The sequence below is a fragment of the Zeugodacus cucurbitae genome, chromosome 2 (genome assembly GCF_028554725.1).
Source record: "Zeugodacus cucurbitae isolate PBARC_wt_2022May chromosome 2, idZeuCucr1.2, whole genome shotgun sequence".
Taxonomy (NCBI): Eukaryota; Metazoa; Arthropoda; class Insecta; order Diptera; family Tephritidae; genus Zeugodacus; species Zeugodacus cucurbitae.
Window position 1 is genome coordinate 23,047,900 of NC_071667.1, and position 19,168 is coordinate 23,067,067.

The window sequence follows — 19,168 nt, forward strand, 5'->3', positions numbered from 1 at the left end:
ATATAACATTTTTTATGCTTTGGGGACACAGCGGGGTGTTAGGGCGTATGAGTAACTAAACATATCTGTTGATATGGCTTTCAGTAAATATATTTTATCAAAATAATGCTTGTGTGAAAGTTTTGTTGAAAATCTGTGAATTTTTAATCGAGAAGTATCTACTAAGTACTAGATAATGCGACTTTTTATAAATAGAGTGGAATTATAATCATATACATATATGTATATGCTATAATTTAAAATTGTCAGGTAAAACCCTTATACTTCATATTTGTGTTTGATGTCATGCATTTCTTGTGCTTGCTATAACTGGTATCATTGCCAAAAATAAACTTTAAATTATCTGTAATAAATATAATTTCACGTGATATTTAAATCAATGTTTGATATAAAATATATAGTGAATACTGAGTCACTTTCTTGAAAAGTGATAAGATTAAATGTGAGCATCATGCCGAGTGCAAAGACACTTATGTCATACAATTATACCATAAAAAATATATCAGATTAGATTATAATTATTTAAGTACAATGTAATGACGCTGTTAAAACACACTTGAAAAGTAAATATAGTATCTGCATATAAAATGTCGAGGATTGCCCTTGTCTACATACGTTTGTCTTATCAATTTTAGTTTTTTATTGAGTTCAATGCGCATTATCAAATAATAGGCACTTAACTTGATTATACGTTGGTTTGAAGCAAAGAAAATGAGTTAGAGATACCAGAAATGATCTTACTTAGCTTTTTAAACTACACTCAGAAATCTTTTTTTCCATATAAAAACTCATTAGGTGATTTATATAGTGAATATCAGAGAAAAATGATAATAATGAAAGTCAGCGAGATCACTTCACTTCAGTTAAGGTGCCACAGCAGTAAAAGGCATGTGTCCTTGCAAAGCTATATATCTCCTCCATATACATACATTTATTTTGCTCACTTTTCGATCAAAAATTTGCTTAAATTCCGAATACTTAGAATACAATATTGCTTGCTCATTTTGAATTTCTTTGAATTGCCTTGTCACATTTGCGAAATGAATTTCCAAAAATGTGCAAAATATCATGAAATGTCATCTTGTTGGTCCATCAGCATCTACTTTCGTTGAATTGTTGTTTTGCTATTGTCACTGATACTGTTTGATACTGTTTGCTTTGGTGCAGAATGTGGGTCACTTGGTCGTTGCGAGAAATTCAATCAGATTTGGAGCTTCTCTCTACTTTTTTTTTCTTGATAAGCGAAGTGAATTGGCATTTTCTGTGTTATTTTCTATTATTTCTGTTATACAATCTCTGCAAAATGCTATCATTTACATTGTCCAACTGTTGTGTTATGTTGGCTTTGTGGCTTTGTTTGCCGAGTAGATGGTATAATATGCGACATTCATGCATCTGTCGATATGGCAGGTATTTGGAAATTTTTTGTGTTGATGTTAGTAAAGTACTAATATTAATTAAAGCAATAAAATACTGTATGGAACTACGAAATTAAATCGGAAAGCCTACAATTATGAATTTTAATACAAAAATTGCTATGATACAAATTTTATTTATTTATTTATGTGTTCGTAAATATTAGCATAAATATTTTTATTTTGAGATATTTGATATCTCTAAAATTTATTTATTTTTTTAATATTACGAAAACCACGTGATTTCCACAATAAATAATATAAATACGCAAGCCGGCATACCATATACATCTCTACATATAGACATTTAAGGTTTGATTGGCAGTTCGTATAGAAATATAATTGAAAAGTGAGAGTGAATACTCAAACACAGTATGTTCATCGTTAGTCACGCACATATGTGTGTAAATATATTTATATTTGACAGCAAATAACTATTATGAAATATAATCACACTCGCCAGAGCGCGGCTTAACGCAGACGACCCTTTGACACTTGGGAATTCGCGAAATGTGACACACAGCCAGAGGCTTAACTCAACTACACACGCGTGCAAAATTTCTATTTTGTTCACAATTCTCTATATAAACTATATATACATGTATATTATAGATAGATCTATATTTGTTGAATGTTAATTGCCAAAGCCAATGTCATGTGAAGCGCACAATTAAAAGTTATTATGAAAAACGATTCTTTTCAATTGATGATACAGTTTTATAGCACCCAAATACGGCGTGCATTAGACGTACGCAAACAAATGAGTGGAAGGAGGTACGAGCTAAGTGAGTGAGTGAGATGTGGCAAACAATTCACACCCACCAGCAACAATTAGCTTTCAATTTATTAAAGCTTCCTCAAAAACGCATAACTTATTAATAAATTCGTACAACGGACATACTTACATACCCTATACATACATATTTACATAAATTTTTATGTATGTGTGCACGAGTGAGCTTAAAGAAATAGTGCGCCAAGCGAACGATTTTTTAATTGGAATGCTAATACTTGTTTTTATATATAGTAATAAGTGTACACATATTTATATTTGTTATATTTTTTGAGTTTACACATTAAAAACGAGGTTGCCACATATTTGGCATTATGAAATTTCTCTTATGCTTATGCTAATAAATAAAGTTTTTTGATGTGAAAATCAAAGTAAAATGTCTTTAATTCGAATTTTATAAAAAAATTGTATATATTAAAAAAATATACTTTATAGAGTTGCCATCTGACAATATTTTTTTTTAAATATCTAATGAAATAAATAATTAATATTAATACACAACGTCCTTTGCTATCAAATATTCACCATAAATATTTAATTGTTTATATTAAAATAGGGTTACCATCCTAGTCTATTAAAAAAATTCCAAACGGATGAGTGATATTTAATAGAGTATTATACTATTATACAAAATTATATTTAAAACTTTTTTACAATATAGCTTATACAAGCACCCTCGATTTAATATTGAAATATTAAAGAGTTATTAATTCTTTTAAGTCATTCGAGAACATATGGCAACCCTTATAAAAATTAGCATTTATTGGTGCGACTAAACATTTCAAAAAATGAAATTTCTGAAGAAAATTTTCGCGTTCGTTCAAAAATATTTCATTCTGTATTCTAAAACCGAACCGCGAAATTACACGAGCCTATAGTTATGAATAATTAAAAACTGTAATCGACCACGGCCAAATTCGTTTCAATTGATAAAGAAGAACTATCAAATTGGCGAAAATTCTCACTCGTGTACTGTACTTAACCTCAAAATATTTTAACATTCAAAGCACGGTTTTACAATATTACTTACATATGTATATACATATTTATGTATTGATATGTGTGTAAGTATAAATTGGCATCTATTTCCTCATATCCATATATGTTCTTGCGTTATGACGCGTTTTAATTGTTTTTTTTTTATTGTAACTTGCGCTTTTGTTTATTGTAATATGGGCGTATATTTTTTATTATTTTATTGAAGCGAAATAAATGGCGGTTTGTCATGATTTCAAAATATGAAAACCTAGATTTAAATTGTAGCACTTTCATTAAATTAATTGTTTATGGACATGGAACTACATATTTCGAGAATTATTTGTAATGATTGCACATATGTATGTATGATGATGTGTAAAATCGAAAAAGGGACTTTGTAGAAAAATTGTTTTTGTTAAAATTATGATAATTTAAAAATTGGCGAAAAATATGTTTTTCACGAAAACGTGTTAAATTTATTCATAATTCTATATGAATAATGTTCTTACTGTATGCAAAATGCTGAACTTCAATGTCAGGGGTTTCAAGCATTCAGCTATCATTACTTTACGCGGAATAAGTGCTGACAAGTATTTTACTTTCTCGAAAATAATAACTAACTCTAGTATGAAACCACTAGCTACAGACAACAAAATCTGTATAATATATAAAATAAATCTAGGTATTTTTCACGTTACGGATCATAAATTGACTTTGAAAAGGCTTGTGTTTATATTTTACTAATATATTTAGAATAAATTTTCAATAATATTTCATATTTCTACTGACAGTATATTTTGACTAGTCATTATCTGCCGAAATATTTTTAAAACAAATTGCTTTTCATCATAAAAAAACTTTAAACACGCATACTTACTCATAGAACCCTTCTCATATGGATACTTGAATGTGTGTAAACGAAGATTAACTTGTCAGCGCGCTACAGTGGCAATAAACTACAGAATAACATTAACTTGGAAAGACAGCTAATGACACTATATATATGTATGTATATACAAGTATAGAAGTGTATATATGCATATATATAATATATGTAAATGCATAAAAGATACACAATGTGGAATTTGGTGCTAAAGCGCGCGCTTGTAACAATGCACTGGAGAGTAATAATACTCATATGAGTAAGATGAAGTGCTGTGCCGGGTTCCGGGCCCGACTTTGCGGTAAGCAATTACTTATATTCGAGGCGGAAGAGCGTGTAGATTACTCTAAATGAATTTTAGGAGACTTTTCTCTTACAGGAAATAATTTCAGATATTTTTAGATAACTCACTCTCTTTAAAAAAAAAACCGTGTATGCACTTTTTACACCTGTTAAGTGGGCTTCGAACCCACGGCTAAGCGCACAGTAGTCACGTGCTAACTCACTCGTGTTGTTATATCGTCAGATGAATGCCGCTGAGCGCGTATTAATTTCCACACCAGTAAAACGCTTTTTTATTTTTGGAATTTGTCGTTGGTGTTGTGACACATCTTTTGCAAATTTTCGCTTTAACGCTTTTCATCTATTATCTTTTGTGCTTTTTTTCCCCCAAAACAATGCCGTAATTTAAGCCGACCACAAAATGCCACAAGCCGTCACTTTTATTCACTCAATCGCTCGCTTTGCGCCAAACAATGCAGCGCTGCTTCCACCTCACACTCCTCATTGCTGACTTTACCGTTAAAATACACACAGACAGAGATACGTAAGCGATCTGTTGTTGCTGCTGTGAACTGTCAGCTGTCAGCGAAAGTGTCAGAAATGCATTTGCGGTGGCGAAATTTACTTAGGATGTGGTTATTGTGGTAGGGTATAGTGAAAAGCCGCTGCTTTCTATGTAACTGTAAAGCGAAATTGCTATCCATTTTATTTGGCAAAGTGTTTTTCATTATTAATCATAGAAAAAATCTGTGGAGTGGTGCCTTCCGAAGAAAATATTGTTTATCTGATAAGTCTGAATAAAGACTATTCTGAGTATTCGAAACGAGATAAAGACAGCTCAAATAATAAGTTTTCCAATAACTGTGAACAATTATTTATATTACTGTATATAAAGATGTTTGAAATTTAAAATACTGTCGCGAGTTTCATGATAGGCTTGTAAACAAATAGTCGAATGCAGGGCTTTTCAGAGGCTTTGTTATTCTGCGCCTATTCAGCTTAAAAAATGTATAGCTGAGTAAAGTTACCTTTGTTGAATAAAACGCTGAATGTCAAAGTCTTTAGTCTTTAGAATATTGAATAAAATATTTTGATGTCTGTTGCCGGGTCCCATAATAACCAGCACTATCTTATTTGCCGGTTTTATTTTAAGAAATCTATACTCGTATATATAAATTATTCTATTCGCTATTATAACCTATTTGTAACCTTATTTGGCTCGCAGTAACCTTTTAGACTTCTCCAAAAGCTCCATATGAAAGAAACTTGCGACACGTGAATGAAGCTATTATTGAGAGTTTCGTAAACTATAAAATAATGTTAGCATTAGAATAATCTCTATGATAGGCACGTACTGCTAATTAAGGGAAGTACAACAATTTTTCAAAATATGAGAAAGATGACTTGCATCACTGTCACATTAAGGCTATTAAGTAGTTGAGAAGTTAAAGGTAGAATAGGTACATATACATATGTATGCATATGGAAACATACAAACCACCTGTGTGACAAATGACAGCTGCAACAAAATTATAGTGACAAGCCGGTAAAGCGTAAAAAATGTGCAAGCGAAACTATGAGACGACAACAACAATGACAATGTAAGCAAGAAAAGTGACAATGCGTTAAACTTTAAGTGGGTAAGGTGGGGTACATTTGACGTTGGGGCTCATTTGACTTTGTCTTTTTTTCTATGAAAACGGCCCTAAATAAAAAAAGTTTTAAGAGTGAACAGAATCTCATATGAGATATTCGCTACATCATGTAGTTTGACATTTGTATCATTACGCGCTATAAAGTAAGACGTAATTTGTGATTTTTGCAAGTTTAGCTGTAATGTTTAGCAAAACTTACCTAAGCGTTTTAGAAGTGTTAACTATCACTATTCTCAAGTAAGAAAAAGGGAATTTATTATTATTGAAGTGGTGAATTAAATATGCAAACAAAACTTTCTGAAGTCAGTGTAGGACGCATTTGACAATTTACAATGGGGCAGATTGATTTTCTTGGAACAAATCCTGGAATAAAAAAACAATATATGTGTGACCAAATTAACTAATCAACTTTTGCAAATGGCATTTTCGTCCCGCAATATTTCAAAGAGCTCTGAATCTACTGGTATCTATCCACTCAACACACAGATTTTTGCAGACGAAGACTTTTTATTGGAGATATCTACAGAAAATGATGCTTTACCTGAGGTTCAGGATGTCACTAACACACTACCTGAGAATTTATTAATTGACAAAATTAAGAATCTGTCTCAAAGGATAAAGTGTCACCACCTGCTGCCGGGTACGGGTTATTGCATAATTAATGCTTTCTAATTACGAATGTAGTGACATGCCATTTTTTTATGTTATATATGCTGTTATTATCCTTGTGTTTTATTGTTGAAATAAATTTTGGTTTTTCTATCTTCATTTAAATCTGTCAGTGTATTATAATTTACACCAGTTGTTTACTCGATTTGCCACTACCCAATTATTTGCAAATTGAGACATCTAATGGGTATGATAGAATTAGATGAGATTTATGTGTAATACACGTTTTACCAGAGATCTCTGAAATTTCTTAAAATTTTCAGAATTGCTATGAGTATATGCGAAACCACGCGCTTCAAGTATTCAGTATTTGAAGAATAAGAAAAATTATTATTGCTACCTCTTACACTGCATGCCGAAGAATTTCAGGTAATCACAACCAATTCCAATATTAATAGTAATTAAAAATTTATTATGTATGTGAAATTTTAAAAATTTGGCGAATATCAAATTCAAAACGTTCCGTAAATTTGTAAGTTAACGCGGCATTACGAGCCATAAAGAAATAAATTTATGAACGAAAATTGCATATAAAAGAAATTCAGGAAAAATTCACAGACAAAATAAAGCGCTTATAAATTTATAAAATAATAGGCAATATTGATGGAAATTGGCACTAGTAGCCAAATAATTAAAAGGTCATTTAAATTTAGAACAATTCAGCAGCTTTGGCAATTGGCAATAGTTTGAAAATAAAATCGAAAACAATAGAGGCGTATAAATGCGCCTAATTAAGTGCTTAGCGAATTTCGACAGTTTTCAATTACTTGCGGCGGCTTAATGGCTCAACGCTTTGGCGAGCGGGTGTCGAATAAATGACATAAATTAACATATTTAAATGTGAGGGGTGGCAACATTGTATAATTTCTAATTCCATACACATTGTTTGCACTTCTTTGCTGTTGTTGCTTTTGTTTAATGAAGGGCTGGAAATACAGCGACTGACCGCAAATGTCGGCGCGTTTTAAAAATTATAATTATAATGAATTGTTTATTTAAGCGCCTTGGCTTTGTGTGTATAATTTATATTTGTTATTGTAAACACATCACTTCATTGACACCTTGTTTATGTAATATAAATAAATTCGGAAATCATAATATCAAACACTCACTGTGTGATTATTATTATTGGAAATTTTACAAAAGTGTTGATACATCCAGTGTAAACCATTGTTCGTATAAAATTCATCGCAATTAAGAATTTTCCGAAAGAAATTAAAAACAAACCAATTTATTCAACTTAAGAAATTATCAGGAAGTTTCTGCTGTAACACTGATTTTCGGTTCTATGTTTCTACCTAATAATTACGAAAGATGGCGCTGTGATAATTTCCAGTATTTGTCTGCTGATTTTTTTTCAAAAAAAAATATTAATTTACTGCTTTTAAAACTGAATAATCTCTTTTCCTTCAATCCGTCAAATAAAACAAACAATTGGTATAAATATATTAGACTGGTATAATGAAAGGTATAGTTTCAAAATCTACAGAAAGCAGAATTTGAGTTTACACTTAAACAATTAGTGTATTATCCCCAACAAATTGAATAATTACTTGAATTGTTTTTATACTCTCGCAACAAATGTTGCTAAAGAGAGTATTATAGTTTTGTTCACATAACGGTTGTTTGTAACACCCAAAACTAAACGAGTTAGATATAGGGTTATATATACCAAAGTGATCAGGGTGTAGAGTGGAGTTCAAATCCGAATGTCTGTCTGTCCGTCCGTCCGTCCGTCCGTCCGTCTGTGCAAGCTGTAACTTGAGTAAAAATTAAGATATCTTGATGAAACTTGGCACACTTATTTCTTGGCACCATAGGAAGGTTGCTTTCGAAAATGAGCAAAATCGGACCACTGCCACGCCCACAAAATGGCGAAAACCGAAAACACATAAAGCGCCATAACTAAGCCATAAATAAAGCTATGGAAATAAAATTTGGTATGAAGGATCGTACTATGAAGGGGCATATTTGGATGTAATTTTTTTGGGGAAGTGGGCGTGGCCCCGCCGCCTACTAAGTTTTTTGTACATATCTCGCAAACCAATAGAGCTATATAAACCAAACTTTCTGCAGTCGTTTTTTTAGCCACTTCCTAATACAGTCCAAAAATGAAAGAAATCGGATAATAACCACGCCCACCTCCCATACAAAAGTTAGGTTGAAAATTACTAAAAGTGGGTTAACTCATTAACAAAAAACGTCAGTAACACTAAATTTCACATAAGAAATGGCAGATGGAAGCTGCACTCAGATTTTTTTACAAAATGGAAAATGGGTGTGGCGTCGCCCACTTATGGGTCAAAAACCATATCTCAGGAACTACTCGACCGATTTCAATGAAACTTGGTTTGTAATAGTTTCCTTACATCCCAATGAAATGTTGTGAAAATAGGCCAAATCGCTTAACAACCACGCCTACTTCCTATATACCAGAACTTTGAAGACAATCTGAATCGTTTACTTTACAATATATATAGTAAGTACTAGTGAAGATATCGATGCAGAACTTTGCACTAATACTATGTTTATAGTTTGGCAGCCCCATTCTAAAAATCGCCGAAATCGGACCATAGGTTTTTAAGGCCCCATATATCGAACATGAGGACCTCGGTACTTCTAACCTAATATTAGGGTTTCCAACTTTCAATGGACTTTATACAATATATATGACGAATATGTGGGTCAAATTGTGTATTATATAATATAAATAAAGTTAAATAAATAAATTGCGAGAGTATAAAATGTTCGGTCACACCCGAACTTATCCCTTCCTTACTTGTTATAAGATATAATTTTAATAAATGAAAAATAAATTAAAAATACATACATATAATTAATTGTATTCATGTATTTTCATCATAAGACAATATACAATTATAATTAATCGCCAAGGAAAAATCATTGAGTGATTGAAATTGCTAGACAGTGCCTGTGAGATTCTTAGGTTTAACTTAATTGCTTTCAAATTAGTAAAACAATAGGGTTTTCTGCAACAGCTGCAATAGGTGTTACTTAACAAACATGCATTTTTAATCAACATATTGCCAGTTTAGTGAAAAAAACGCATAAGTAAAATTTTTAAAAATATTTTTAAAGTTACATGGGAGACGAAGACAGAACTTAAGGCAATTCTTAATATTGAAATTTAATAATTTTAGTTTGGAAAATTAAAACATTTTGAAGGTTTGTATTTCAATATTTAATTGAATTGTGCATTTGAAACAAATCTATTTTTTATATTTTCTTTAAAAAAAAAATACTACATATCTGAATTAAGCACTTTCTAGCTTCAGACATCGCTGATTCTATAACAACTATTATATTATCTATTGAAACTATTGCAGCTGCTTCTGATTGATCATTATGCAAAATTATTGAATATTTATCTCGAAATATGCATAAAAGTAAACTATAAGCAGTTAACCACTTTGTATTACTTATGTAAGCATATGTGTTTGTAAGTTAATGATGAACGTGAGTAATTCTTAACTAATATCTCAGAATTTTTGCATTCGCATACATTAAACATTATTCCCTGTTAACAAACAAACAAATGCATTCGCTGAATAATTACGGAAAACTCATTATTTAAAGATAAATCTTCGATTCGCTACACAATGTAATGAATTGAAATATTTTTATAAAGAATCTTTTAGTTGAAAATAATAACATTTTAATATAGAATTCGTATCAATTTCTAATTAAACACTTAGATTCACAGAGCTTGCTTGTATTTCAAACAATTTTAATTTATTCAAATACTCGTTGCAGAGCAACTATTCGAATAATCGCAGTAGAACGTCTATTATAATAGTCGCAATGTTACGACCATTCGAATAGTATTAAACGGTTAATATTCATAAGAACTGTTACAAACCGGATATTCGAACAATAGGTTTTCAGGTTCTTCAAATAATTTTAAGAGCCCTAGTCTGCCCTTGTCATGCTTCGTCTATTCAAACTTCAATTACATGATCTTTAAAAACTCTCAAGGTGTATTGATTATTATATTCCCTTCGTGGTTTTGTACTCTAAGGATATAATGGGAAAGTTAAAAAACCAATTCGAATTCGGATATTCACGAAGTTTGGAAATATATTTCTTTTTGTTTTTTTGCTCATTAATATTTATACCCCAATTGGCTAGCCATTCTTCAACAAAAGTTAAATGCTCCTCTAATACTCTTAATTTTTTGATGTGGCATTTGTTACGGCTTACTAGAGCTGTATCATCCGCAAAAGTGGATGTCAATACATTACTAGCTAGGAATGTCAGAGAGAACAGAGAGAGCGATCTCTTTAATTAATTCAGATTAAACTACTAAGGTACCCTTAATTAATGTTTATTCTATGTTAAACAATAATTAAAAGTTATTTTTTCATAAATTCATACAAATTCAATACAAACACCTGCTGTGTGTGCAACACCTTTCAATTATTGCAAATCGATTTATCAAAACCGGAAGTATGATTATTGTTGTTTAATTATAACGCTTTAACAGTTAGAAATTGCTAGAATAGCATTGTTAACATGCAAATGTGTGATGATAGCTACACAAGCGACACTCGTCAATAGATGTGTCCATATCGAAAGCCTTGTGCATGCCATGAAGCAAACCAGCAATTAAGTGCCATGCAAATGAAGAGCACAAGCAGAGACAGTCGTGCACGTAAAGTGGTCACGTTAAGCACACACTTTCGTATATGTATGCTATATAAATGTATAAGTACATTTTGTGCACGCCACCTGATGATCTGTCAGATGATGCAGATGACCTCCTCAACCCCACCCACTGAACGATATAAAGTGACCGTACTTCCGCATCCCATATCTGCCCTTGATATCAACAACACCAATGACATCGTCACCTTCCTGCCGTCGTCGGCTCTCGTACATTTGTATCGCTTAAACGTAATTTGTAGCATTGAGTGTGTGGCGTGACCTTGCAACCTATGGCCATCATTTGCCTCCAATGCGGCCAACGTCACTATGGTTACCAATTTTTCTGAAAAAGTCCAATACCAAGATCACCGTATGACCATGAGTCCCGTTGCTAGTGATGACGATACAATGCCATTTTACGTATATGTGTCATCACTAGACAATGACACAGGTTCGTGTTGAATGCCACAATTGTGTGCATTGGAGTGTTGCAACAAATTGCCACAGCTGTTGCTCTTACTACAGACGTACCCATTTTTTTTTTTGCGAGTGGTCATAAATCGTTTGCCGCATAAAATGGTGGACGGAAAAAAATAAAAACAATTTAATTGGCGATGTTTTAACTTAAGTTAAAATGGAATATGGTAGATAATTTTATAATTTTATATAAAGTTTAAAATAATGGCAAATATTGGGTTAAGCGAGCAAATCGAATCCACTCAAAGGGAGAACCCACAATCTGCACTAATTACCGTGGGATAAGCCTTCTTAACATCGCTTATAAGGTTCCATCGAGCGTACTGTGTGAAAGACTAAAGCCCACCGTTAACAAACTGATTGGACCTTATCAGTGTGGCAAATCTACATCTGACCTGATAAATCTTAGAGAAGACCCGTGAAAAGAGGATCGACACACACCATCTATATGTCGATCTTAAAGCTGCTTTCGACAGCACGAAAAGGAGCTGCCTTTACGCCGCGATGTCTGAATTTGGTATTCCCGCAAAACTAATACGGCTGTGTAAGCTGACGTTGAGCAACACCAAAAGCTCCGTCATGATTGGGAAGGACCACTCCGAGTCGTTCGATACCAAACCAGGTTTCAGACAAGGTGACTCACTATCGTGTGACTTTTTAACTTGATGCTGGAAAAAATTATACCAGCTGCAGAGCTAAATAGAGAAGGTACAATCTTCTATAAGAGTGTACAGCTGCTGGCGTACGCCGATGATATTGATATCATCGGAAGCAACAACCGCGCCGTTTGTTCTGCTTTTTCCAGACTGTATAAGGAAGCGACGCATATGGGTCTGGTGGTGAACGAGGACAAGACGAAATATCTCCTCTCATCAAACAAACAGTCTGCGCATTCGCGTCTTGGTGTCTACGCCAGTCAAGAAGAAGAAGAACAAAATGAGTATGATGAAGTTGATGATAATGATAATGATAAGGATAAGGATAAAGAAAGAAATAAAGATCAGTGAACTTCTCTATAACTACTGTGATCGAACTCAAATTACTGAACTGCCATTGCGTTTGTAATTTACAGATATTTACAAAAATTGATCGCAGTTGCTATATGTGGTTTTCAAATCACAGTGAAAAAATCACCGGTAGTGAAATATCGCTCATCACTAGATAAGGATAAGGATACCGTTGAACATGAAGTTAAAGTTAAAGATAAATATATCGAAACCGCTTAAGTAAAGACAAATCTTGTATAAAATTAAATTTTATTTGTAGAAATACAAACATACATACATACAATAATAATTTGTTTGCCACAACTTATCTTCAATTTAAATTTCTCTCAGTCAAGTTCATATGCTGACCATTGTATAAACTGCATGCGTCCAAAGTGCAATAATTAATTATCGTCATCATAAAACATACCCATGCCACATATGTACATATGTATATGCCACACGCAACGTTCAAAGCATGGCGTAGACTCACCAAGCCAACCAACACGTTGTGGTTATGTCACTGCCAACTAGCGTCACACTGTCTATCGAGTGAATGCCATTGGAAGCAGCACAAACTAAGCGCAAAAACAAATTTATTTACTACCATCGTTGTTGTTGTTTTTGTCACTACTAGTGCAACTAGCTGTGTTGCAATCGACGCTCGGCACTATTGTCATATGGCTGCAATTGTTGTTGCATGCATGAATGCATGCATGCCTGACTGATTTAGTTGGTTGCAGCTTTGTGGCAGTGTCGGTGGCAGTGGCAGCAGTAGCAACAGCTGTTGCATTGGACACAAGTGCATGAAATTTTGCGCTCAGTGCGTTTCAAGGCGGCAACTGCTCGTGTATGTGTGTGCGTGCTGATAGTGTGCGAGGATGTAAATATTCATGCGCATGAATTGATAGATTCCATGAATGCGCATAAATATTTCGTGTATGAGTGTACTAGAGATATGTATGTATATGTGCGTGTGTGAAATTATGGTAGCGTTCATGATAAAGTTCACTGAGACTTAATTTGTGCTTTGCCCAGCTCTTGGCTGTATTGTTAGTCACTGAATGTGTATGCAAGCGAATTTACGTACCTTGCATACACACACGCAAACTGATGCACATATGTTGCATGCAACATCGCTTTTATTTAATGCGTAAGGTTAGTTCGACCAAATAACTAGCTGGTAGCTGCTATACTTGCACCGATTAGCAGAGTTTAAAGCGCAAGATGCGGAAAGTTGTGTTGATAGTTATTTGTAACTCGTTATTTTTCAGTATGTTATTTGTGCAATATGTAGTTGTTGTATTTGCATTGAAATTTGTTTTTATGATATGATTCCTAGAAATCAAGCAAACTAAACGCGCTTAAAGCTCGAGGAACCTTCTTCACTCTCTGATAACGAAGCTGCGATGTTGCATTGTGTGGTTAGAATTATGAATTATTTTTCGACATATTCTTTATCCAGAGAAATGAATTTGCTGTAAGGGTCCTCCAAAAATATCATTTCAATAGTAGCGAACAACAGAGTCTTTCAAAAGAGACATTTGTCTCTACTTTCATCGCCTTATTCGGTTCAAATATTTTTAGAGTGAGCCATTTTTCTCTCGCTTCCCTCTTCAGCTCCCGGTATCTATCCCATCCCGCTCGTTTTGCAGTCGATCCCAACACTGCGAGGTAGGCAGTCTGTTTTCTCTCCACTGCGAAACGACAATCCTCATCATACCAGCAGTTTTTTTGACTTTTCAGCAGGAGTGCAAGTCGAGTAGAAAATCGTTCAGGTGTCTGTTGTGATTGCAGCTTCTGTGCAGCAAAGCGCGTATCTTAGATACTACAAGATAGTGGTCCGGGTCGATGTTAGAACCACCGAGCGTACGCACATGAAAAACACTGGAGATATCCATCTATCACTACATGATCGATCTGATGACATCGTGATGGGGGCAGCGCTCATAGTTACGTTCTAGGCAATGATAGAAGGTATCTTTGATCACATCGTCCTTCTCTTCCATCGGTGCGTGGGCGCAAATAAGCGATATGTTGAAGAACCTCGTTTTGATGCGGACTGTGGCTAGACGTTGATCCAATGAATGTTAGGACTAGACGACGGAGTCTCTCTCCCACCACGAATTCCACATCGAATTTGCGCTCCTTTATATAGCCACTGTAGTAGATGCCACAAGGATCCACCTTCTTCCGTCCTTGTCCCGTCCAACGCCTTTCTTGGATGGCGGTGATGTCAGCCTTTAGTCGTATAAGGACATCAATCAGCTGGGCAGATGCACCTTCCCAATTAAGGGTCCGGACATTCAAGGCGCATGCCCTTAAATCGTTGTTTCCTTTTCATTCGGTAGGGTTTTTTATGTGGTGGATCCCAAACCCTACGCACAACCGCATAAGCTGTATTCGCCTCCTTACTTTAGCTCGTCTCCAAACGGATGTCCGTTGGCTACCCAGAGGAAACTTGGTCTAAGACCGGAAGTCGTGAACTGCTTGAGCCACATACAAAAGAATCGTTCCTGGCCCCTCCCAAGTGAATGACAGTCAGGAACTTTCCTCACTTACGAGAGTTTCTACATATGACCCCGTTCTTCCATAATGAGATATCCACTTGCTATATTTTACTGGACAATTGCATTGACGATTTCGGATGTACATTTCCAAACAAGAGAGCGGGGCTCAAATATTGCAAGTAGAGATGTAACGAACATCTTCCATTACTTCTCCTCCGTATATTGTTCAGACATCTACAGTTGGACGGCCTGCCCACTGTACGATATTGCCGACAACTTGGCAGCTCCTAACACGAAAAGGAAACATTTCCCTCTAAGAACGAGTCACAATGATTTAGAACTCACTTACGCTTATTAACTTAAGCTTACTTACTGCGAAAAGCTGAATAGACTAAATAGAAGTGCATTAAACGAATGTAATATCAATTAGTAATAGTATTGTGGGCCATTAAAGAAATAATATAAATAATAGATGTAGTCTTCCTCCACTTGCAATTACAGAAATCTCCTTTGTATGCATAACAAAGTTCAGCGAAAGTTTAATTAATTTAGTGAACTCTTAGTAAAGTAGCCTTACGAACGGTTTCTTTTATTTGCGCTTCGTGGATTTGATAGCGGTATTTTCATTTCATTACTTATTAAACTCTTTTATTCAGAGAACTGGGCACATATGAGACCAACACACGCACACACCCACCCATATAGCCACTCGAACTAACGGCAATGTGTCAGTGAATCACTGCTAATGCTAGATTAGTAGAAATTAAATTACTCTAAGCTCTTTATACACTTACTGTTATGAGCAGTATCAGCAAAATAAACACTACTACCGACTAGAACTGAATGCGAAAAGTAAAACAAGAAAAAAAGGATTGCAAAAAACACAAAAGCAGCAGTGGGACACGTTGTTTTGTGTTGTTTTTGTAGCAACTAAAGTCTACTTAAAAGGATTAGAGAACTTACAAAAGGATTACAAGCAACTTTCCAACGCCAAACGGACAAAGTCTGCTCACGCACATACACACACATACACAGTTGCAAGCATATTGTTTTTTTTTTCTTGTTTTATTTTTTTGTATAGCGAAACTTTTCACATTTGCCGACGCGCATAAAAGTAGAAAAACGGAGTAGTAAATAAAAAAGTAAACCCAATCAGAGCTGACTGGCTGTGTCAGTGCCGGTCAGCATAAATAAATAATACATACATACATATGTATGTACATAAGTGCATTCACATACAGTGTCAAGTTATACAGTGCGCTTTTTAAGAGTTTTTCCTATAAACTTTTACCATTAAATCAATCAAATGGTAAAACAATTTTTATTGAATACTTTCGTATGTTAAAGTATACCCTTAATTTCCTTCACTATTGTTCTTGAGTTAAAAGTAAATAATTTTACTGCTGAGAGTTGAAAAAAACGGAACAAAATATCAAAAGCTTTTGTAGTCTACAGGTGGCGCTGTGGTACACTTGTATGCCATTTTGGCGGGAATAAGCTTCTGCATATGGATTAATAACGGAAAGTATATACCTTGGTTTTACGAGTACTAATTTTCCTATCTAACTCTATTATCCATATTTCCCTAATACCAACCTGTATTTTCGATTTATAAGAGTTGTTCCTGTTTGAACCTGGTCGAATTTCGGAACCAAAACGAAACGAAACGGCACTTGGCTACAAAAATATTAACCAAACGTGGAATTTAGCCATTGATTATTTACTGTAGAATGATTACTTCTGTTAATCTCGAAAAAATTATGTTTAGAAAATGGTTTCATAGACAATAAAATTTATTATATGTATGCACATCTCCATATATTAGGGAGGTTCTTAAAATAAACAATTTTTGCTAACCAACATTTATCGCATAATTTTCGACCATAGTATTCATTAATTTTTAATAGTGTAGAAAAAAAGACTATTTTTAAATAAAGGGTTTTTTCAATAGGAACGCTACAAAAGTAGACCGATAGGGACAGCAAACGACACCATGTTTTTCCCTCTCTTTTGACATTTCTCTTCAGTAAGGTTTGCCATTTAACCATGGAAAGATATACGATCCAACAACAAGTCGAAATTATTAAAATTTACTACCGAAATTCGGAGCCAGTGGCCTCAACTTTAAGAACGCTACGTCCTACTCATTTATGGCTGAATGGCTTCATCAAGCAGCAAAATGTGCGTTAACCGAAAAACGGTTTAGTGCGGTCCATGATGAACAGAACCAGCACGTTACTGTGAAAGGGAATCGCTATCGCTCAATGATAACCGAATATTTTTGGCCCGAATTGGACGAAATGCACTTGGACAAGCTGTGGTCCGCAGGACGGCGCCACAAGCCGTGCAGCTAATGTCACAATTGATTTATTGAAAACCAAAATTGCTGAACGTGTTATCTCACGAAATGGGCCAGTCAATTGACCGCCTCGGTCGTGCGATTTGACGCCGTTAGATCATTTCCCGTGGGGCTACATCAAGCCTTTGCCAGCCAAGCCAGTGACGACTGATGAATGTCGTACGAATATTGAACGGGTCAAGCAGTACAGTTCAGCGTCTGAACTTCTGCAAACGTGACGGTGGTGGCCATGCAAAAGAAATCGAATTCCATACATAATGGCATCGAATATACTTTCAGAGGAATAAATAATTTCATGGATATTCCAAAGCGCTCTTATTGAAAAACCCTTTATTTAGGTATCAGAACTCAGTACGATACGCATTAAATATCTCCAGCTTCTTCTAAAATGTATTGAATACCTTCGACAGTGGAGCGATTTAAGAATTCAATTGTAATTATTTTTCAACATGTTTAAGAGCCACCTTAGTATGCGTCTAAACTTATATCTGTCCACATATACTTAATGTCACTAGCAAGCAACTAAAAGTACACCAGGGCAAAGAAAAGTTCATCTAAGCGTGATAAAGTTCAACCAATTCACTTAAGTCAAGAAGGCATTGAACGCACGCAAAGCTTTCAATAAGCACAGACAACACATACAAACATACAGACGCTCACAAAATGGCCAGTTTAACTACAAACATCACCTATGGCCAACTTGTACAACAAACACAATCAAGAGAATGAATTCTTACACATATACATAGGTCTTTACTGCTCGGGAATGTCTTGAAGCAACAAACAATTGAACAATGAAAACAACAAATAAATAAATAAAGCAATAAATAAGCAACAACACTAACTGCTGCTGAAAATCACTACACACTAAACACATGTACGAAAATTCGTAAAATAGCGGTAAAGCAGAATAGTAGTCAGGTCAAAGGCTAATTTCAGTTCAGTGACTGCATGTAATCTGCCACCTTACTAATGTGATTGAGTTTACTCTTAAGCGAAGCGGAATTATTTAAGCCAGAGAAAAATAAAAATAACACCAAAGGCATGAAATTAGAAAGGATAAATAATATAATTGCATGAAAAAATTATAAATGAAATCTTTGTTTGTTTAATTAATTAGAAAGGGCACATTTGCGGTGTTAGTTCAGGTGAGATCTTGAATGATTCGGTCAATTTTCTTGATTTAACTTTTAAAGAATGGATTCAACATTTGATTAGTTTGAACTTGAATGACTTGAACGCTGTGAACTTGTAGTAAATGAGTGTTCGGGATTTTACATTAACTACTAAATCAAACCACATGCCGAAACATTATTAATTAATCAGTATCGTAAGGCAATCTTCTGTGCTTTTAGAAAAGATATCCAAATATCGAAAGATTCTTTCTTAACGGAGTTTTAGTTAGTGATTTTGCATTAATCTAGCTTCTCTCATTCACATAATATTTCCGTATAATTTACAATCATCTTCGTGAGGTCAACATCTTAAGAGGTCAA

General features: G+C 34.3%; 1 protein-coding gene across 4 annotated transcripts in view; it reads left to right on the plus strand.

The window, feature by feature from the left end:
• Slc22a21_2 (organic cation transporter protein) overlaps positions 1–19,168 on the plus strand; it is a 67,151-nt gene that overhangs the window by 36,580 nt on the left and 11,403 nt on the right. The gene's annotated exons all lie outside the window — the stretch shown is intronic.